This window comes from Myodes glareolus, chromosome 19 (genome assembly GCF_982192425.1).
Source record: "Myodes glareolus chromosome 19, mMyoGla1.1, whole genome shotgun sequence".
NCBI classification, from domain to species: Eukaryota; Metazoa; Chordata; class Mammalia; order Rodentia; family Cricetidae; genus Myodes; species Myodes glareolus.
In genome coordinates, this window is record NC_142044.1 from 25,021,163 (window position 1) to 25,042,782 (window position 21,620).

The 21,620-nt window shown below is 48.7% G+C and overlaps 1 long non-coding RNA gene across 9 annotated transcripts in view; it reads left to right on the plus strand.

The window, feature by feature from the left end:
- The window catches only part of LOC125415053 (uncharacterized), a 207,092-nt gene that overhangs the window by 40,030 nt on the left and 145,442 nt on the right, over window positions 1-21,620 (plus strand). Inside the window, exon 1 of one of the 9 annotated variants that reach the window (XR_015735607.1) lies at window positions 5,571-5,829. The exons of the other annotated variants lie outside the window; for them this stretch is intronic. This is a non-coding gene — a long non-coding RNA (uncharacterized LOC125415053). Of the gene's footprint in view, window positions 1-5,570; window positions 5,830-21,620 lie in introns of those variants that run through there. 9 annotated transcript variants of the gene reach the window in all.

A 21,620-nucleotide genomic window follows, 5' to 3' on the forward strand; every position in this document is an offset into this window, starting at 1 on the left:
CGATTTGAGAAGCTGGGGTCTCGGGGCCGGTCGGAGTCTCTCTGATTTGAAGGCTTGAAGCAAATAGGAAGTTAAGCATAGAGGTCAGTACATGGATAGAGCTAAGAGCCTAGCTAGGATTGAGTCTCCTTGTGAATGTGATTAACCTCGCCGGTCCTCCGCTCAGGTCCCTCTTCAAAAAGTAAGAAGTAGGGTGTCTGTTTCATGGGATGGAGCTCTTTTTGAGTTAATGTGTAACAATCAAATGGTACCCTTTGTCGCCTCTCAGCAGGACTGTAACCAGGATGAAGGAGGGAAAGCCCAGAGTGCCAAAACAAGGCTGAGCAAATTGAGATGTTGCTGGTAGCCATTTCTTACTATCAAGAAGGCCCTCCTTGTCATCCTAGAACTTGCTATGTAGACCAGGCTAGCCTCTAACTCAAAGATCCTCTGGTCTCTGCCTCCCACGCGCTGGGATCAAAGCTGTGTGCCATCAACACTCTTCTTTCCGTGAATGACCCGGATGCTCTTTAATGACGATCCGATGAGGGGCTTGGCCCTCCCTTCTCTGACATAGAGCACAATGTCCGTCTTGCATAGTGAAGCCCCTTTGACTTCGCTGATCTAGAGGTTGCTGGGAAAGAAAGCAAGTTTCTCAGGCTTCTCCTGGTAGCCTGTATGGAAGAGATGCAGCAGGACCTTTAGAGGCCCCGTAGAGAAGGGGTAGATTAACCGAAAGGTTGCTGCTGCAGTGTTTCTCGGGGTTGTCTTGGCTCAGGCTGGTTGTGGCAAAAGCTTTCTGTTAGGGCGCATTTGCTAGGGAAAGTGTCCAAAGTTGAGTTCTCATAAATAAAGAGAGGGATAAAGAAAGAAGGAAAAGTGAGAGGTGGGGTGAGGGGGTGGGGGAGATGCAAGATGCTCTTTGAGTCTCTGTACACCATTCAGAATGATTCACGCTGGGGCTTTCATTGTGCCCTCTAGTTTGCCCCTTTGTTTCCCGTCCTGGTACTGGCTCTTCTCTTTCTAATTCCAGAAGCTAGCTTGCTGCAGCCTGGCAGGCAGGCAGGCTTGCTGACTTCCTGGCCATCCCCACCCCTTCCCGGGTCCTGGATCCTGCATCCTTTCTCTCTCCGTGCAATGACTTCATCCCAGTTGGGAAGTGAGGCTCTTGTTGCCCCTGTCTATTTGCTCTGGTCCACCACGTGGCCCTGCTGGGATGCCAGGTGTATGAATCGCAGGCAGTGGGCAAGTGAGGCAGGGGAGGACATTCCTCTGAACTGAGCTGTGCTGGTACCTTGGCACAGGAGCCCCTGCTTCTAAAACCAGCTGAAAAGCCTGCCTACATGCCCTTCCAGTGGGCTGCTGAGTCATTGCCTGAGTCACAGGCAGTACAGCTGGGTACTCAACAGGGAGCCCTTTGTGGAACTTAGATGGACCTTCCTGATTCTTGGGAGAGTTAAAGGGAGTACGGCTCTCGGTGTTTGACCCTCTCTGCTATTCTCAAGGACTCTTCCACTCGAATTCCTTTCCTGACCTATGCCTTGTGGGCTAGGGAGCGATACACACCTCCACCTGGGGCTGCCAGCTAGGATTCGGAATCCAAAAGTTCAAATCAAGTCAGCAGCTGGGTGACAGGCACAGAGCCAAGGCAGTGATTAAGCGAGTTGGGGCAGGAGCGAAGTGCGGCAGATTCCTGGGCCCTGGGCGCGGCCCAGAAAGATCAGCCAACTTTCCTGTATCTTGCGTATTTTGGGAGCATCCAGAACCTACCTTGAGCATTCAGTCCTGTTATCTGGGGGGAACAGGTGCAAGAATTCTTGTGTGTTGGCGTCTTATAGCCTGCTTAATCACAGTGTCCTTACACGCATTTGGTGGTTGAAACGGGGTGGAGCAGGGGATGGTACTGGTTCCGAGCAGAACCAGAAGCGGAAGACATCAGAAAACGTAGAATCTGATTTATGCCCAGACTTGCCTGACTCAGTTTAGCCCTTTCCCAATTTGACTGGTTGCTGGAGTCTTCTTTCTAAGCAGCTGTCTTGTAGGGCAGCAAACCAAGTACTGAGGTAGAATAAAAATGACATTAGGTGTCCTGGGCTCTCTATGGTTGCGCTTGTGTGTGGAGCTCCAAGCTTGTCTCTGGTAGAGGATGGTATCCTGCTAGCTGTTGGGGGCAGGGAACAGCTAGGGATTGGCAGTGAGGACCCCTTAGGGCTATTGTATCTGTCTGGTTAGCACTGGAGTTGGAGTCCCTAGCTGACCCTTTGTGAAAAGGTGTTTGGTTGCATGATTTTGCTAGCTTAGGAGAGGCCTCTTGGGCTTGTGTTCGGGAACTATTCTGTAACTATTCCCCTGCTTATGTGACTTTGGTCAAGTCATCCCTGCTGGCTAGTGCAGGTTCTAAAGTCTAAGTCCTTCCTTTGGGAAGGACTCTGTTATAGCTTCGTAGGTGAGGCTGATGAACCCACGTGCCAGTGTGGATGCAACCCAGTTGTGGATGGATCCCAGTCTTTAGTGTTATGGTGGACTGGGTCAGAGCCTCTGCCAGGAAACAACCCCTCACCCCCTGCTAAGGGTGCCAGGTGGGCTAGACCTCAAAAATCTGTGGGGACATGTTTGAAGACATTCATCCTTTGAATTCACCTAGAATGCCAAATGCATCACTAGCAGGCTGATTAAGAGACCATTGTTCCCTTCTATGGAAGGTGGTGAGTGATCTGGAAAGAGCTTTGGGTATGGACACTTCTGAAGGTGAGTACTTTGGATATTAGCGCAGAGGCAGTCTCTCTGACAGGGTGTTGCTGGCTGTAGAGCCAGGCTGCTTCCAAACTTCTGATCCTCCCACCCCGTCTCCCTAGTACAGGTGTAGGCTGCATGACCACGATTGCCCAGATTTCTGTTTTTGATAGAAGCTTTTAAAACTGGCTCGTGTCAAGGAATGATTAGTTTTCTCAGGGCATCTAGCATTGTGGCTGTCCGAGAACGGTGGCCACATGAGTAATTTCGCATGAAATGTAATGTACAGCAGTTAATTCTGTGGCCTGGACTAACCTCTTTGAGCCTTTCTTTTTTCCTCTACCAGGAGACCTGTTTTTAGTGACACTTTAGAAATTTTTTCTATTATTTATTTTATTTGTGTGTGTGCTTGTGAGTGTGGGTGCGTGCGTGTGAGCATGTGTTTATTCCACAGTGCACATGTGTAGATCAGAGGACAACTTTCAGGAATTGGTCCTCCCCTTGCATCATGCAGAATCAAGGAGTTGAACTCAGGTTATTGGCCAGGCTTGGCAACTGGAAAATAATTCTCAGTGCTGTACAAAAGGAATATATTGACAGATGTTATTTTTCATCCTCTTGGTGGAAACTCAACTTCACAATCTGATATGATTGGCTGATCAGTGTGAAGGGGATGGAGGAGGTTCAGGGGATCTGGACCTTTGTTGATGGATATGGACCTTTGTTGATGAGGGAGGTTCAGGGTTATGGACTTTTGTTGATAGAAGAAACAAACATTTTTCACAGCAGCGAGCACCTTTACCCACCAAGCCGTACCCTTTAGTGACACATGTAAATGAGAGACAGACAATTTCCTACTATTTCCGTGGTAGGTTTACTCATGTTGGACTATTTTAGATTGATCATTCAATGCCCCGACTTCATTACTGTGTCATTAGAAGACACAGAACAGCTATGAATAGGGTTCTTTCCTTGTTGGATAGAAGGAAAACTGGGGACCGATAGTCTCCGTTTCTTCCACTTCACGCCGGGCACAGTTTCACTCTGGCTTGAGTTTTCAGGGCAAAAGCCTGGACCTTTGCGTATACCTACGTTTAGAGGCAGCCCCAGTAGACTGTGTTTGGCCATTGACCCCCAATCCACCCCTTAAGGCAATAACTAATGCTACAAAAGTAGAAGAGAGGACATTTATAGTGTGGTCACATTGAAAAGAGGAACAAATAAAGGGTTCTAGTGACCCCCAAGCAGTCTTCTGGGACACTGATATAAACTTCAGGTTTCAATAGAGGAAATATGGGTGTCGGAGCAAGAGAGCCATCCTGGTCAAAGTGTGTTTGGTCATTGTCTCACTCCAGTTCTGCAAGATGACCCATGGGAAGGCCTTACTGCTGTCATTGCTGGAGGGAATCAATCTGTTTCTTAGGAAAGATGATCATTTCTGCTTCAGTGTGCAGCCTTGGCATCATAGATAATTGCCCTTAACTTGTTTTTCTGTTTTTTTGGGATCCAAGGTAACTGTAGACAATGACCTATGTCTATCTTATTAATCTTGAAAGAGTATGAGATCATTTAGACACACTCCCTGAACTGCACACACATCTATGGGTAGTATTAAGCAGATGACCCACAGTAGACGAGATGGACAGATCAAAAATGAAGCAAAGGCTGGACAGTGGTGGTGCATACCTTTAATCCCAGCACTTGGGAGGCGGAGGCAAGCACATCTCAGAGAGTTCGAGGTCAGCCTGGTCTACAAAGTGAGTTCTAGGACAGCCAGGGCTGTTACAGAGTAACCTAACCTGTCTCTCAAAAACCAAACAAACAAACAAAAAAAAAAAAAAAAAAAAAAAAGAAGAAGAAGAAGAAGAAGAAGGAAGGATACTAGGCTATTTGTTATTCTGTGGCTAGTTTGTGGACCAAAGTGAACTGTCAATGCTTTTTAGCAAAGCATCATCTAAGTAGCTGTTTTAGCTCTGGACTGGAGAAGGGCATAGAGGTGAAATAGCTTACTCATGGTCACAAGGTAACAGATGGAATGTGAAATCCAGTATGCTTTTGAGCTTGCTCATCTCTGTGCTAGTAAGCACCACTTCCCGTCCCCTGAACCTTACAGGCAGGTGTACCTAAGTAGCTGTCTGGTTCCCACAGAGATGGGAACCCCAGGCCTCCTGTAAGCTCTGCACAGGTCTGTATCCCACCAGGATCCCCACTGGGCCATCTGGTGTCTAAGTGTTCCGTCTTCATACTGAGCAGGAACACGGCAATGCTGGGTGGAAGAAATCAGTACAGAACTGAGATCTGGGTTTATTGTCGTCTGGGGTTGAATCTTGGGTTTGCTATTCAGTTAACCTATGGTGACACCAATTTCCTTGTCTGTCAATGAGGGTGACATATCATCTAGGTCAGAGATAAGAGTGAGGTTCTCATGCTTGAAATGCCTGGGACCCAGAGGCCCTCGCAATCCTTTGCTTCTTTGTCTCTACAAGTAGACAAGCTGAGTCACAAGTCCTTAAGGAGATTGCTTCTTCGCCTCTCCTTACCTGTGCTATCTTGCCCTTGTAATATCTGGGTGCGGTGAGCCTCAGGAAGAACACTGTTCTGCCAAGAGATGGGTGACATCAAACCCTGTGAACACCAACTTTGACCTTGAGCCCTAGGATTGGCTCACAGCTGCCAGTGGTGACGGGAACCAGGGATGCTCCAGGGGATACAGGGAAGGCAGTGTGTGAATCTGGGCAGGGCCATTTTCGGGAACTGTCAGGGCACTGGGTGAGCCTGTGTAGGTGAGAAGCAGGTCTGGTGGTGGAGGTGGCGCTGCCAGAAGCAGAGCTTTCCTTGGCAGAGCTCCGTTGCCGGTTGTGGGCGCTGGGGTACTGCGTGGGATCAAGATAGGCTGTTCCGGGGTCAGCCCAAAGTCAGCTTGGTTGTGCCGAAATGCAATTCCAGCGCTCCGGAGGCTTCAGGCAGAAGGACTGTGAGTTTCAGGCTGGCCTGGGCTACCATCTCCACAAAGAAATCTTCAGAAAACCAAGAGATTGCTAGGTCTCTGATGGTCTGTTTTTGGAAAAGGTACCAGGGTACCTTGAAGCTGGACAAGCACCGCAACAGACTGGGCAGGTAAACGACCGCTGGGTTTTCTTGCAGAGAAAGAGGTTCACCACAAGGAGTTCTTTGTTCCTGCCCACTCGGTCACCTTGACAGAGTCATTTCTACCTTGCCATGTGGCCCGGGAACTTCTCACAGTGTTCATTACATAAAAACTCGCATCTGCCGCTGCCGCCGCTGCCCGCGGTCGAGAGTGCATGATGGGATTTCATAATGAATTTGCCGCTTTGCCTATCTTCTCCTGGATCTATACCCATCAGGGTGCTTGCGAAGGCGATGGCTCTTCCTGATAATTTTCCTTCGGAGCCTTGTTTCTCCTGTGCTTCTGCACATTCTACTTGTACTTCCGTTGCTTGTGTCCTTGCACGGTCCACGTTCATTGTCCTCCAGCAATTCTACTACAGTTTATTCTATTCCGCCGCCTTTCCACCCACTCAGCCTTGTATCCAGCCACTCTTGCATGTAAGAGCACTTCTAATGACCCAGCCCTAGGGACAGAGACACAGGATGCCTTCCCTTAGCTGTTGTAAGGATCGTAGCTGACACATTCACAATAAAGTGTGCATTAGCCGGAGCAAAACATCTAGCTCCCAGCAGCTTGAGCCGTGGCTCAGTGGTTAAGAGCGCCTAATGCTCGGCTTTGCCAGAGGACCCGGGTTCGAGTCCCGCCTGTTGCTAACAGCGGTCAATAATCGATCGTTATCAATAATCGGAAAAAAACCACATCTAGCTACCCTTCCATACAGCTACTTACCCACCCTAATATGTTTGCACAGAACCACTTCCAGCTGGCATCAACACATTTGGCATTGAATAAGAGCCCATAGGGTCTCTCTGCTTATAGGGGCTGGAGACACAAGTTTAAAACTGAGCCATTGCAGGATTTCATTGTATTCAAAGGGTGCGTGACTGTGAGTGTTCAGCTTAGGGGACCTAGTCCAATTCCTTGGACAGCTGCTTGAATGAAATCTTACATGATGAATTGGTTCAGTGTGACTGTGTGGGCAGGGGCCAGGAGGCGTAACTCCATGAGTAACTGGAGGACCAGGCCACAGGCCTCTCAAAGGATCCTTGTTTAATTGTCAGCTGGTCAACCCAGTGGTCCATTCCATGTTCTTTCTTCGTTTCTTGTTGTTGGGCCTGGGGCTCTGTCCATCACAGTGTGGCAGATCCCAGCTCCAGCACGGCTATGTGCCCAGTGCTGTGCGGTGCTAACACACTTGCACGATTTTGAGTGTTTTTCAGGACCACCATCCTGTACCTCACAGTGGAGGATTCTGTAACAGGCAACCGTACTTCTCTTTTGACCAGGCTTGTAGAAACTGAAAATGATTGAAGTGTCTAGAGCAGGGACCAATCTGAGGCTGTCCTGATGTTCCACGCCTTTCGTCTTTGACATCCTGCCATCTTGCTTCTAGGTGGCCTCATATTTTATGCCGGTGCTCTACCATGAGCTGTATCCCAACTCTGGTCTCATAGTTTAGAAAATTACGGTTACTCTTGCTTTCATTAGTGTATATGTGTCTAGACATGTTTGTTGTAGGGGTCAGAGAACAACTTTGTGGGTTCACTTCTCCCCCTTTACCTATGTGTATCAGGGATTGAGTTCCCACCTTACCTATGTGTATCAGGGACTGAGTTCCCACCTTAGCTATGTGTATCAGGGACTGAGTTCCCACCTTCATGCTTGAGCAGCAGGCACCTTTACTCTGCTGAACCATCTTGCCAGCCTCAGGTACCATAGTGTTGGGTTTTAGCATTGTATCATGACAATGTCCTAATGCTGGTCACAGTTTTAGGGGATGTGAGCTGTGTGTCTACCATTTTCTCTATGCACCTATACAGAAATGGCGCTCCAAACCTAGTGGGTTTTTTGTTTGTTTGTTTCCTATGAATCAGGAGGATGAGCAGGTGAGCATCCTCCTGACTCCTTATCTGGACCAGTCCCACAGCAGGCATTGTCTGCTCCCTGCTGCTGCTGACTCTGCAGTACCAGCTGCTGTGCTGTCCGGCAATGAACCTTCCTTCTGCCTTTTGCCCCCCCCCCCCCCCCGCAATGCACGCTATTCCTCAAATGGCAGAATTTTTAAGAGGCCATCTTCCCGCTGCCTGATTCTGTTCGAGCCACTGTTTGTTTGTTTGTTTGTACGTGGTTGTGGGGGGGGGGGCGCGGGGCACTTTCTAAGTGTGAGCATTCTAAGAATGGAAGAGACTCCCGCAGGAAAAGCTTAATATGATAGGGAGATTCACTAAAGGAGCAGCTGAGTTAGAGACTAGAGGACAGCCCTCTTACCTCGTTATAAAGTGGGCAGCTCTGGCTGTAGCTTTTCCTGTTTATCACCTGTGCACGTTTTGCAACCTCTTTATGTCCCTCGGTGGTGTTGATGCCCCCCCCACACCCCTAATCCCCCATCCCCCACCCCACATTGGTTTCTAAGACCCCTCTGATTAACTTATGCTGTTGTTAGGGACTTGTCCCCAAGTCCTCTTTGTTAGGCATGCTGGTCCAGGAACCAACGCCTCCGTTTCTATGGGGGCTCTGTCTTTACAATTCTGCATCTGATTGTGGGGCCAAAGGCTGCACTTTGCATGTGAATGTGAGGACCTACCTATCCATTGGCCTCCTTCCTCCTTCTGCCCCCTCCCTACCCATCTTTCCCATCCATCCTATCCACCTTGGAGCTGTCAATTAAAAATCCTCGGATAAGTGACCCTTTTTCCCTCCCTGTCTTCAATCATACAAAATCCTGCTCACCTTAAAAAGCAAACAAACAAACCAACAAACAAAACCAAATTCCTGGGGCCGCTACCTCCGAGCTCAACTGTAGCTCAAAGCATTGCTTGAGCTTTCTCTGGCGAGTGTGCCAGTGTTTGTACCATTGTCCAGACCCCCTTAGAGGCTCCTGTCTGTCTGCTTCCTGTGTAAGGCCAGCTGCTAGCACCGAGATTGCTCGGGAGCGGACACTCAGAATGGGAAGTGACCGGCCTGAGGCCGTGCTGCCTGGAGGCAGCTCTTGCACAGGTGCCTGGGCCCGCATTTAATCTCCAGCCCTTTGCACCTGGGCGCAGGACTTTTCCCTGGTGCCGCAGGTGAATGGAATAAAGGTTGTCCCGCCAACAGGGGCTTGTTTTCTGTGGTCTGTAATCATTGGCCATTCTGGGTTAATGAGAGTGTGGCGAGATCTGGGGGAAGGTTGGGGCAGGCTTCCAGGTGAGAACCTAGTGACAGCTGGCTTCAGCGTCCTCTCGTCCGTGCCTGTCACCTGCGAACCGTGTGGCCTTTCTAGGTGTGCCACGGAAAGCCATATATGTTGCCATACACCGAGCCACGAAACCAAACGACTGAACACTCTGTCCGCTTTGCTCCAGGCCTTGTCCTGTGGGTCTAGAGAGAGTAGGCAGGAAAGGCAGGCTCGGGGCTCGGGGCTGGGGGACCTGGCAGGTAACTTCAGGGAGGTTTAGAATTCTTGAGGAAAGAGGGCAATGGAAGCTTGGTCCAGGGAAGAAAGCCAGCCAGCTGGAGTTAGAATCAGGGTCACTGTCAAGGCCCTGCTCTAAGAGTTTGGGCATGCTCCCTATCACCTGGAGTGAGAGCCTCGGCCTCCTTTTTGCTCATCAGATGGAGCTAGTGAGATCTGTCCTCAGGTTTGTGACTGAGAGAGACTTGGCGATGGAGGCTTCTTTTGAGCCCTTGCCAGTGTCCCTTGGATGTTGATTGCTTTCCCTGCTTCTCTATAAAACAGACCAGAGCCTGACAAGTCTCACCCTTCCTCCCCACTCCCTCTCTTCTTCCTTGGCTCTCTCCTTGCCTCCCTCCCTCCCTTCCTTTTAAGTGCATAGTCATTGTGGACAGTAACTAGTTTCCTGAGGACATTTTTGTTTTTTTAGTACTAGGGGCTGAAGCTAGAGTCTCATGCAGGTTAATCTTAGACTAGTAGTCTAGTGCTGAATTTACCCCACGACTCTTTCTTTCCCTTTTGTTTGGAACAGTTGTCCTTGTGACTTTGTACCCTGACCTCTGAATATCTGGGCTCATGGGCCTTGCGCTTCCAGACCTGGCTCCTTAGAAACTTTTCATACAAGTGTGTAATGTACTTTGACGATGCTCTCCCTGCCCACTGTGGGCACAGGATTTCCACAATGGGAACATTCCCAGTGGAGACACTCTGACTTGAAAACGTGGGTCCTCTTATCCCTCAGAGTACCAGGTGTCTGTGGTAAAGTATCTGTGTGCTGGAAGGGAACCTTCTATGAAGCTCATTGCATCAACATGGACTAGACGGTTCCCCCATGGTCCAAATGGGACCATGGAGCCTATGATCTATCGGGAAGTGGGGACCAGGTCACTACACCCCAGGATAAGTTAGGCTCTTGTGAATGAAGAGGTGGTTGGAACTACTCAAAATTTGATGGGATAAAGGTGAGCCTTGTTTTCACACCGAGAGTTGTAGGTGCCAGTCTGGATCCTGGTATCAAACAATAGCCTGAAATAGATGGGAATGACTGACAGAATTTTGTTTTCCATGAAAGGTTTATGTCTATGTTTCTGGAACGTTACACAGCAAAGGGGTATTCAGTATGTGGTTGCATTTACAGGTAACCTTGAATAAGAGGTTGTTTTGGGTTATTTAGTGGGCTCTGTATAATGACAAGAGTTCTAGGAAGTTGGCAAGGGGGAGCCTAGAGAAAGGCTTAGCAATTAAGAGCACTTATCGCTCACGCAGAAAGTTGGAATTGAGGTCCAAGCACCCACGTGGGGCACCTCACAACCCCACCTTCAGGAATCCTAGGTCCTCTTCTAGCTTTGCAGACCCCTGCATACATGGGCATACTCTCACACAGACACATAACTAAAAATAAACTGTTTTAAAAGCAATAAGTGGACAAGGGAAGTTTGAGGATACGACTGAGTTGGTAGAGTGGCTGCCAAGTATTCAGAAGACCCTCTGTTCAGTCACTAGCACTACACCAAACAAGCACAGTGGTATATTCCTGTAATCACAGCACTTAGGAATTCAAACTCATTCTTGGCTAGGCACTGAGTTTGAGGCCAGCCAGGGCTACAGAGACTGGAGAGAGAGAGAGAGAGAGAGAGAGAGAGAGAGAGAGAGAGAGAGAGAGAGGCAGACAAACAAGCAGAAATGGGTCTGAGTACTGCAGTGTGTCAAGTTTGCTGGCACAGAAGAGGAGAGGATATTGAGCAGCCTCTAGACGTTAGAAACAACAAAGAAACAGGGAAACAGAAACTGCCCCGCAGACTCCAGAGCACAGTACTCATCATGAGGCTCCTGCTGAAAGGCTGGGGACATGCATCTTGGATTTTCCACTTCCCAAACTGTATGCTAATAGGTTTGTATGGCTCTAACTGTCAAAGCATCTTGTGGTCACCTTGGCATGAGCCCGCTGGGAGTGGGTGCTGAAGCACGTGACCGCAAGGGTCTTTGGGTATGGCAGCGTCAGGCGTTATTTGAGTGTTATCACTGAGGCTCATGAGGCCAGTTTGATGGTCTGGTAGGATTTCCGCGTAAGCAGGTGTTGGGGATAGGTAAGATAAAAGGCCACGTGTGCGCATTACCTCTGCTGGGATCGCCTGCTCAGCCCTCACCTGGGCACCTGGCTTGGGTGACCTCACCGAAAGCTGCTGGAAGCAAGCGTCAGTCCCTTCCCACCCTGCTTTACTTTCTTCCTCTGCACCTGCGCGATATTTCTTTGAGCACTTTGGCCATGCCTAGCAGGTGTGTTTTAGCTCTGACGGACAAGCACCTTTGGTTCATGGTCTAAAAATTGCCTTCTCCTTCCTGTTAACTCTGTCAAGTATGTCCCAGCTGTTGCTTTATCTTCCTCGGCTTCCCGTGTGAAGAAGGTGGCCGCCACCTCATCGCCACCCTTTCTTGCCTCTGACTTAAAGGATGCCCTAGGACAGAATAGGGGTGGTGGGATGGATCTAGGTGGCCCCGGCCCCGGCCCTGGCTGAGACCTCTGTGCTCCCTGAGTTGATTTTGTGCTTCCAGTCTAATCTATCACGCGCCCAGCCTTTACTGTCCTGGTCTTTGCACAGCAGACCCTGCTGCTTCCTGTCTTTTACTCCCTGTCCCCATGCAGCCCCACCCCCCCCATTCAGTTTCTGGTGGGAGCCTCCAAGCTTAGACGTGAGCTGAAAGATGAATGAAGAAGACCCCATGTCACAGAGTCAGTGACGGGCATACTTGAAAGAGGAGCACCGATTTGGTGTGCCCAGGGGAGAGGGCGAGCAGGGTGAAGTTCAGCTTGTGATACAACCCTTCTGGGGATGGAGGGGTCGGGGGTGGTGTCCTCTGCTGTTCTTCGGAGGTGTGGGTACAAACAGAGGACCTTGCCTGCCTCTAGCTCACTCAAACTGCCCACTAGGTTGGCTCCACTTGCCTTGGGCTTTGATAGAAGGAAGTTCTCATGGCCTTTTTCAGGACCATTGTGTGTGAGGTTTGGGTTCTCCTCCTGCTTGGGAGGACATGAAACACCCCTGCAAAACAAAGCTCGCCTGTCACCTGTACCAGGGCCTGGACTGCTTACCTTGTGGAAAGACTCAGCAGCCCTACATGCCCTTCTCAGACCTGTCAGACTCACTCACCAGAATGCCAGGAATGGCCAGATGCTGCCCAGGCTTGTGTTTGGCCTTAGCCAAGGTCAGCTTGTCTGGGAGGAAGAAGGGGAGGGGGGCACTCTTGCTTAGTAAGGAGCAGGAGGAAGGGCCCCAGATGGAGCAGCCCAGCGGGATCTTTTATGTGCAAGCCGGACCCATCAGAAATTCTGCTAGGAGCCACCCCCATCTCTCATTTCCTCTTACCCCAGGAAGGGGTGCTGGGTCATTGGTGGGGGGCATAGCTTCCGATCGTGTGAGGCTTACATTCCTCTGCAGTATCCTGGGGCTGCTTGCCTACAGACACCTGGCTCGAATAACAAAGAGTGGGAAGCTGGGCTGCCTGCCTGCATCTTTCTCAGCTGAGGATGCTCTGCTGGGAGGGGCTGGTTCTGCTGAGCTAGCGTTTCTTCCTTGCCTTTCCTCCTAGGCCCTGCCTGTCTCTTTGACTAGAGCTGGGCTTCTGGTGAAAAGTATATGCCGAGAACAATCCTTGAGGCTGTGCAATCTCATTTTTTATGCATGTGCTGTGGGGGTGGCAGGCAATTGATATGTGGACTGGCGAGGCCAGGAGAAATGGACTAAAACCTCTGAGACTTGAAACTTAAATCGTTGGAGATTTCACCTTTTATCCAGCATTCCTTTTGTTGTGAGTGTCCCAGAGGCTTGGATCATGAGCCCTTTACTTCCTCATAACATAGTTAGGCTTGGCTGGGGAATGGGAAGACCACTTTAAACCCTCACAAGACATCATTAAAGGCTCCTTATGACTATGTCTCTGATCCACTCTGTCTTTGGCTACCTTTTTTCCCCCTTTGACCTTTGCAATATTTTCTTATTATAACATAAAAAAATTATTCTGTCTAGCACAGAATAGCATTTCTACAGCTAGGTTGCTAGTCTAAGCCTTTTGCAAATATTAACTCATTTAATTCCAAGAAGGCCTGGATGCTGGTATTAGGAGAGAAGTTAGTCCATGGTCCGAGGCCACACAGCAAATCCTAGAAAAGCCAGTATGGTAAACACAGAGGGTCTGGCATTCTTCACTCCCAGAAGGAAAGACAACTTAGAAGTAAGTACCATGAGTATTTTAGGTCCCAGTGTGAAGTCACGAGGCTGCCCTGGGAGAGTTTCACTGGATCTTTGTGTGGGACTATCAGTTTCCTACGTTCCAGTGAGCCATGCATTTTTAATGGCCCCACATCTTTTTCTTCTTCTGAACACAGGTAACTTTATCATACTGTCCTTTTTACTTTGGAGCATGCCCCGATATTCACTATGTGGCTAACAGACACTGTTTTACGGAGGCGCTCCACCGGCCAGGTGAAGTCAGTAACATGTCCAGCCCAGGACTCCGCTGATGGCAGGGATGCTCTGTGACTGGAGGGTTGGGCCAGGGGTTGCAATTAGGCTCCAGCGAATTGCAGGTTGACTATTACAGGCTTGTGCCTTGAATATTGCCGACTGCCATGCAATGTTTAACCAGTCATTAGGAAGTCATGAAGCTGCCGTTCTTATCCTTTGTTATTAAATAATAATGGTGCTCATGCCATCGGGTCTTAATTAATTCTCGTTATCTAGTTTTCAGCTTTGCAGCATTTGCCTAATATCAAAAGCCAAGTGGTAAAAAGATGTCAGATAGCATCACCTGCTTCCAATAAGCTCTTTCCTCTCTGTTCCTTTCCCCTTATCTTAAGGGCTTGGATGTTATGGTTGCCAGCAGCTTCATGCCCTCGATTTGGAGAATGCTTGTCATCTGCAAGTTTTATTTTAGTTTGTATTTTAAGGATTTATTTTTATTTTATGTGCTCTGGTGTTCTGCTTGCCTGTATGTCTGTGTGAGGGTATTGGATCTCCTGACACTGAATTTACAGACAGTTGTGAGCTGCCATGTGGGTGCTGGAAATTGAATCAGAATCCTCTGGAAGAGCAGTCAGCACTTCTAACCATTGGGCCTTCTGTTAGTCCATCTATTACTTTTCTAAAGAAACTGAGGCAGAGTACCCCAGTCCTAGGAACAAAGAGCTTCTCTCCTTCCCTCCCCTATTCTTTTCTTCTTCTCTCCTCCTCTCTCTTGTTTTTCAGGCCAACTGCCTTTTTGTTTTGTTCTCGGTTTTTCAAGATAGGGTTTCTCTATGTAGCCTTCAATGTCCTGGAACTCACTCTGTAGACCAAGCTGGCCCTGACCTCAGAGATCCACTGCCTCTACTTCCTGAGTGCTGGGATTAAAGACATGTGCTACCACCGGCCAGCGCAGGGTAACTTTTAATTAACTGCTATCCTCCTGCCTCACGCAGTGAGTGCTGGGTTTAAAAGAGGCTCTACCACATTCAGCCATTAATCTTCTCTTATGAGAAAAGGACACAGTTGGCCACAAATCTTACTTTGTGTGAAAGACAATGGAAGATTATTCTTGGTTGACAAGGCCCCTCCCACACTGGTAACCGAATTAGCCCCAGAATGTGCCATTATTTGGGCAGGGGATCTACATACAAACATGTAGGGGGTAAGATAGGAATACAGCTCCACCCTGCCACCTTCACTAGCCCAGGAAGGCCCCTAGCATTGTTGGAGATCTTGACTTAGGCCAAACTTAGGTTTATGGTTTCAGCACTGAAAAGAATTTTTGGAACAGTTTAGTGAGCCAGTATCATTAGTGTTATTAAAGATATTTTAATATAGGTTTAGGCATGAGGGTTAAGAGAAAAAGAGGTGCGGGGTCTGTTGGTGCCTCCCTTTAATCCCAGCACTCCGGAGGCAGAAGCAGGTAGATCTGAGTTCCAGGCCAGCCAGGTCTACAGAGTGAGTTCCAGGACAGCTAGGGCTATAAACACGCATACATACATACATACACACACACACACACACACACACACACACACACACACACACACAGAGAGAGAGAGAGAGAGAGAGAGAGAGAGAGAGAGAGAGAGAGGTGCTGAGAAGAAAGTAAGACATACCCAAGGGAAAACAGAGAAAAGCAAGACATATCCCAGTTGTGGTGCCGACTCTTCCAGGAGGGAGAACCCCCGCCCCCGCCCCGCCCCTTCTCTCTTGATAAGGGAGTTACGTGAACTGGCTCCAGAGATGCCGAGGGTGCAATTAGAGTCTGATAAGGTAAAACCAGGAGCCACCAGGGTTGCACAAGAAGCTGTGTACACGTCCTGTCCCTGTAAATGGAGGTCCTTGTGAGATTCCTAGGAAATTGCAGTTGGGTGACTGGAATGGGAAAAAAACATCAAGGGGTTGGTTGCTAAAAGTTCTTACTCTCTGTTAACAAAGGCTCCGGTCAGCTGGGTTCCAGATTCCGGGGCCACTTTGTAGCTCGTCATATCCCCAAGGTTTCCTTTGCCTTTCTAGCGTGCCCTAGAATTGGATTACGGGAAACTGTAGCCAGGGATTGGTGTCGGATCAAGACAAAGGGAGAGAGGCAGCCTTAAGGATTCAGGGGAAAGGCCAGGTGATAAGAGCGGGTAGAGATGGGAGAGATGGCGCCACAGCTAGTGAATGGCAAGGCCTGAAGGCTCTACGGAGGAAGATTGCTCCATAGAGCCCCCAGGAGAGAAGAGCCCCCTCTTTCTGAGATGTAGCCTTCTCGTCTCCAGAACCGAGGGAATAGTCTCTCATGGTATGAGGTACCCACTGCAGTGACTCCTTAATAGAAACTCCGACAGCAGTCCTCACAGAATGCGACTCTCCTTGGATGCGGGAAGTGGAATGAGAAAATGGCAGGACCCTTCCTGTTTTTACACATGTGCTCTATACAGATACTTGTTAATGACTATGAAGCTCACAGCGGGACAGGTCATTTTGCTCCACGTCCTCTGCTGGAGTTCGGAGAGCAATTGAAATGTCTAGACAACCCTCCTCTTCTGCCAGTGAAACCACCTCCCACTGCTCACTGAGGGATGGATCTTGAGTAGATGGTCAAACCCAGGGCTCCAGGGCAGAGAGCCTTGCCTGCCAAGTGCAAAGTGGTTTGAGTCATGGCAATGGCCAAATACTGTGTTGCCGGTGTGGTCGTGGTGCACAGTGGGGAATCTCAGCGGTGCTGGGCTGTTGTTTTGTCAGCTTGACACAAGCTAGTGGTATCTGGGAAGAGGCAACTTTAGTTGGAGAATCAACTCCATAGACTGGCCTGTAGGAGGCAAGTCTGCGGGAGCATTTTTCTGATTAATGATTGATGTGGGCGGGCCCAGCTCACTATGGACAGTGACGTTCCTGAGTAGATGGTACTAGAAGGTATACGAAGGCAAGCCAAGAACCAACATTCTTCCATGGCCTCTGCCTCTGTTCCTGCTTCAGGTATCTTGCCCTGGCTTCCTCAAAGATGCACTGAGATTGAGAGCTGGAAAATGAAATAAATCCTCCCTTCCCCAGGTTGCTTTTGAGCAGTGGTTTATCATAGCAACAGAAAAGAAACAAACAAACTAGGCCGGGCAGTGGTGGCGCACGCCTTTTAGTGCCTTTAATTCCAGTGCTCGGGAGGCAGAGGCAGGTGGATCTCTGAGTTCGAGGCCAGCCTGTTCTACAGAGTGAGTTCCAGGATATTTATGTGTGTATATTTGCTTATCTGTGTGTGTGCACTACATACATGCAACCACCCAAGAAGGTGAGTATTGAACACAGTTTCCTGCCCTGCAACAACAGCCTTGCTTTTCAGGGTAGGAAATCTGGTCTCTGAAAGATTATTTCAGTTCTGTGGCTGTTTCCTAAATGGAAAAACACATACCATCCCTCCTTCACCTGATTCTTGCTGCCTCATTATTTTGGGGTGTATATGCCTGCCAGGGGTACCTGACTGGGTGGGCTTCTGCAAGACTGATTTTGTTTTGTTGTTTTTGAGACTGGGCCTCATTGAACCGGAGCTGCTGGAGTATAGTCAGCGTCACCTTGACCTTCGGATCTACCTGCCTCCACCTCCCCTGCATTGGGATTGCTGGTGTGCACACCACATCTGGTTTACTCTGTGCTGAGAGAATGGTACCTGGGGCTTTGTACATGTGGTATACCCAAGTCCTACAAGTCTTGTTGGGGGTCTAAGCTGTTGGACTCCTGGTGCCTAGGAACCCGTGCTTACTCCCCATCTGTTTGGAGTATGTGATTGCTTCTCAGTGTGGGTTAGTTATCTGTAAGAAGGATGATACTTGGTATATATATTTTGGGACCTTACATCACACAAATATATTTGTGTGTGTGTGTGTGTGTGTGTGTTTGTGTACACACATTTCACAGTGCATATGTGGAAGTCAGGACAAATTGTAAAAGTCAGTTCTCTCCTTCTACCATGTGGGTTCCAGAAATGGAACTCAGGTCATTTGGCTCGGTGACCAGCACCTTTAAATGCTGAGTCATCTTGCCGTCCCTTTTTTTTTTTTTTTCGGTGCCTTTTGACCCACAGCCAGCAGCTGTTCTTCTGCACTCAGAGAAGAGTAGCTGCACATTTCAGCTCTGGGTGCTTATGGAAAGCCAAAACCGCTCACAGTCTCTGCAGTTTCCTTTCTGGTGGCATTAGAAGTATGTACCCAGCATAAGCAACAGCAGACACGACAGCGGTGTGGAAAGTACTATCCTCGTCTCTGAGAAAGAAATGAAAGGAGTCAGAGGACCTTGCATTAGGAATCTTAGCCTGATGTCTACATCTTCCTTCAGGTTGTAGCAGGGACAGGACTGCCACCAGAGGAGATGGCAGAGTGACAAGGACACATTTGTTGAAGTTGCTCCATTTGTGGGCTCAGTAGCACCCCCCCCCCCCGCCCGCCCCGTCCTCATTCCTTCCTGTCCCCTGCCGTATTCCTGTCCTGGGTATACAGCTGCAGGAGAGAGGAGGAACTGGGGGTTGATCTCCCCTAACTGCTACTGCTTGTGAAGTAAGTGCTTTCCCCCTGACTCCCGTTCTTCCCAGCCCTCACCCTTGCTAGTGTTGGCTGGCCGTCACAGCTGTCCTGCCTGGGTTAGGCCAGGACACAAGGCAGCAGGCCTTTAGCCTGCGGGGCTGGTGGCATCCCAGGCCCACATCCCACCTCTAGCTTCTGGTGCATTCTTCTCATAGCAGCAATCCTGGGCAGCCTCAGCTCCAGTGTAGGCCTCTTCCCAGCTGTGCAGCAGATCCCAGGGGACACTCACCTTGAGCCTAATTACCTGTTTCGCAGGCCTTGTGCGAGGCCCCTGAAGCCCCTGAGGGAATGACATTTGCTTCTCCTTAGCTTACTTGGAAGGTGAGCAGCCAGGAGACTCTAAAAACATCTTTCCTGAAGGTGCATCGTGGCTGCTGAGCAACCGTCATGACTCGTATTCATCTTGCTGATGAACCACTTGCGGCTAATGATAATAAGCGCTTATGGTCTCTGTGCGGAAAAGGCCTGCTGTGCACACTGCATGGGTTATATCACTGGCTTCTCCCTGGAGCCCTGTGAGAAAAGTTCATCCCGTATCTGCCGGCAACGCTGCTGGAAGACCCTCAGCGGCTACCGAAAACTACGACCGGTCCTAAGACCTTTAGACACTGTTTTTCCTCTGCAGCCGTATCTTGGACAAACTTTCATTTGGAAGTTAACTGTAACAAGAAATCAGTGACAGTAGCTTATAATAGAGCAATTATAATCATAATCAATGTTCTTTAGGTGGGTAAGTTGCTTATTTCTGGAAATTTTTATTTTATTCGGCCGTGAGTGACTTAGGCCACGGAAAGGGAAGCTGTAGGTGAGCAGGGATGGCTGAGGAAGGAGCCTGGACTTAGAAACACTGAACAGCCTTGCTGCCGTGCACAGTGAGCAATGATGTAGACAACGGAATGCTCTTCACAGGGGTTGGGGTCTGTGGGAGACATGCGCCCATGGATCTGTTCCCATCTCTGTTGGCCTCTTTCCCAGTGCAACCTTCTGCTGTCTCATCACTGAATAACCTGCATTGGTACAGCCAAGTACATGGTAGCTATGTACAAATGTCTAGTTCTTTAACTAGACATCTGTGAGATTTTTTTTTTCCCTTATTGTGGGGCGCTGGATCTAGGACCCTGTACATGCAAAGAAAGCACTCTACCATTGAGTTCTTTCTATCTCTTGCCTAAAAAGCAATTATAGCGCATTTGTTTACTTTATATGCGTGATTGTTTTGCCTGCATATGCACATGTACCCTATGCATGCCTGGCACCTTTGGAAGTCATGAGAAGGTATCAGATGTCCCCGCAACTGGAGCCGGGAATGGCTGAGTCACCATGTGGATACGGGGAACCACACCCAGGCTCTACAAAAGCAGCATGTTCTCATAACCACTAAACCATCTCCCCAGCGTCCAGTTTATTTGTTTTTTAAAAATTACACTTCATGCCAGGGGGTGGTGGCATTTACCGTTAATCCCAGCACTTGGGAAACAGAGGCAGGCGGATCTCTGTGAGTTTGAGGTTAGTCTGATCTGCAAAGTGAGTGCCAGGACAAGCTCCAAAGCTACACAGAGAAACCTGTCTTGAAAAAAAAAAATTACACTTCTTCATTTGCATGTGTGAATATGTGCATGTGGGTACACAGGTCCCAGCACATGGATGGAAACCAGAGGAAGACTTGCAGGATTAACTTCTCATCCCAGGGATGCTTGACAGTGGGTGTCTTTACTCACTCAGTCCCACTGTCAGATTTTATTTATTTTTTCATAGTTTATTTACTAAGAAGTGCAAATATTATTTGTAATATTTACATTGTATAAAAATGGCAACTGTCTTGTTTATGTAGCATATTCTGAGACATTGCACTGATAAGGACAGGTACAGATTGTTCACTGACTGAAGCATAATATGTTTCTTATGAGTGTATTTGTTTTCTAGGGATGCTGTTATAGATGGCCAGAAACTTAGCTAATCATTCTCCAAGTACTGCCCCCTCACAGAAGTACCAGGATGTCAAATATGTACTGCTCCAACTTGTTTTATGCAGGGCTATAGGTGGACCTCAAGGTCTTTATATATGATCAGCAAGCACTCTTTATTAGCGTTTATTTTTATTTTATGTACACTGGTGTATTGCCTGTATGCTGCCTGTATGTACACTGCTGTATGTCTGTGAGGTTGTCAGATGCCCTGGAACTGGACTTTACACACAGTTATGAGCTGCCATGTGGTGCTGGGAGTTGAACCCTGCCTGAGTCCTCTGGAAGACCGACTAGCCAATGCTCTTAGCCACTGAGCCATCTCTCCATCCCCTGAAGACTCTTACAATGAAGCTACAATCCTCACCTGAGCTCCTTAAGATTAAAAAGAAAAAAAAAAAGAAATCAAGACAGAATATTGATTAATCACTAGCTCTGAACTAATTCTATAGACCAGCCTGAGCTTAAATTTGTGATCCCCCTGCTTCAGCACTAGAGCATCTGAGGGTACAGGCATTCCAAAGTGCGTGCCAGCATGTCTGGTCTCATGATGTTCCCTGAATACTGAGCAGCTGCCAGGCAGCATCAGATGATGTAGACGGGAGGCTTTGTCGTGGTCCTAGCTGCCCACAGCTTTAAGGTGTGCAAAGCAACATGGGGCTCAGGATGAAGAGAATACCTCTGAGTCCCCAGTGTTTTTAGAACATCCTACTTCTAGATACTGAAGTCCATGCTAAACCGATGGACCAGAGATGACAGCAGGCTTGGGGTTTAAAATGGATGATGTCATGCTGTAGGGGCACTGGGAAGGGACAGTGATGGATTAATTTTGGGGTCATTCACAAAGGATTATGGAAAGACTGAGAGTGGCTACAGGGGAGTGAAAAGGGCTTTGTTGGATGAGAAGTCCCTAAGGGGATGAACAGGTCCAGAAGAAGGTTATGGTAGCTGGAATGGAATGTCTAAGGGCTGGGACATGGAGCCTTCATTCCAGCCCACCTTAGCATCATTCCTGCGACTCATTCTGCTTGTATCATCTGTAGTGAAGGAATGGGATTGTTCCTGCTTGGTAGAGGCGTTAGGAGGTTTCCCTGTGTCGGGGCGGTTGGTGTGCAAGGCCTCCAGTCTCCATGATGCTCTACGGATGTGAGCTGGGGGAGTCATGTTCACTGTGACCTGAATGCTGAGCAGATGAGACAACTGGCCGTGTCCTGTGATATAAAGGAAAGTCCTCCTCCTCGCTGCAGACCAACCCCTTCCTTTCTTGACATTCCTGTGGTCTTCTTCCAGCCTGCAGGGAGCTGACTACTTTCTCTCTCAACT